Source organism: Heterocephalus glaber, unplaced genomic scaffold (genome assembly GCF_053883595.1).
Source record: "Heterocephalus glaber isolate CG9 unplaced genomic scaffold, H.glaber_assembly_v1.0 deba00000901, whole genome shotgun sequence".
In the NCBI taxonomy this organism is placed as follows: Eukaryota; Metazoa; Chordata; class Mammalia; order Rodentia; family Bathyergidae; genus Heterocephalus; species Heterocephalus glaber.
In genome coordinates this window covers 11,531,854-11,532,923 of record NW_028258171.1, presented here as the reverse complement: position 1 = coordinate 11,532,923, position 1,070 = coordinate 11,531,854, and the positions used below count along the sequence as shown (strand labels likewise).

Below are 1,070 nucleotides of genomic sequence, written 5' to 3'. Positions count from 1 at the left end.
CAATGGCTGTTAAACACGGACACGCGTCGGGACAGGACGGCGCACGGCTGCCCCTGGCCCCGAACCTATTAAAGCAGGATGGCATCCCCTCCCACATGACGTCACAATACAATCAGTGCCAATCGTGTTGTGTGGGCGTGCCCGATGACAGCAGCTGGTCCCGCCCCTCCACCAGTGACGTCAGCACAGCTCAGGCTCTAGTACGCTCCTGCCTGCTACTCGAGTGCCGGGCGTGGTGGCGCGCGCCTGTAGTCCCAGCTACTCGGGAGGCTGAGGTGGGAGGATCGCTTGAGTCCAGGAGTTCTGGGCTGCAGTGCGCTATGCCGATCGGGTGTCCGCACTAAGTTCGGCATCAATATGGTGACCTCCCGGGAGCGGGGGACCACCAGGTTGCCTAAGGAGGGGTGAACCGGCCCAGGTCGGAAACGGAGCAGGTCAAAACTCCCGTGCTGATCAGTAGTGGGATCGCGCCTGTGAATAGCCACTGTACTCCAGCCTGGGCAACATAGTGAGACCCCTTCTCTTTTGACTGTCTTTACACAGCTTGGTTGTATTTAGGGCACTTCGCGAGTGATGATTCCAAAGTTAAAACAGCTCACTTTTTCATGTAATTTATTGTGTATACTTGCAATAAGTATTGTCGTTGCTGCTGTTGTCTATTTTCATTACTTTAGGTTTGTCTCTAATTTGATGTTCCTTTTGGGGGCAACGTTCAGGGATTGGATGCTCAGGGGCTTGCAACTGCCTCGTTGGTGCCCCCTACTGGTCTACAGTCAAAACGGCGCTGCAAAAAACCTAATATAGGCCTCTGAGCCAGTAGGGGTCGCTCGTGTACTCACAACCAGCTGGAGAAAACCGGCTGCCTGACAAGGAGGAAAACCTTGCCAAAGAATTCTTGGAGCTGAGGATGTAGCAGAGTGGTAGAGGGCATGCTTAACTAAGTCTGAATCCTTAGATTCAACCCCCAAATCTGAGAGGAGGGAAAATAGGAAAAATTCTCCTGGATGAATTAATAACCTCCGCAGTCCTTCCGTCTGCTCCTGCAATTGCTCAGGGTCTTAATACATTTG

At 52.9% G+C, this 1,070-nt stretch overlaps 1 non-coding gene across 1 annotated transcript; it reads left to right on the top strand.

Moving 5' to 3' along the window:
- Positions 1-225: 225 nt before the first annotated feature.
- On the top strand, positions 226-525 carry LOC147828828 (signal recognition particle RNA). Its single transcript, XR_015450101.1, has one exon.
- The last annotated feature ends 545 nt before the right edge of the window (positions 526-1,070 follow it).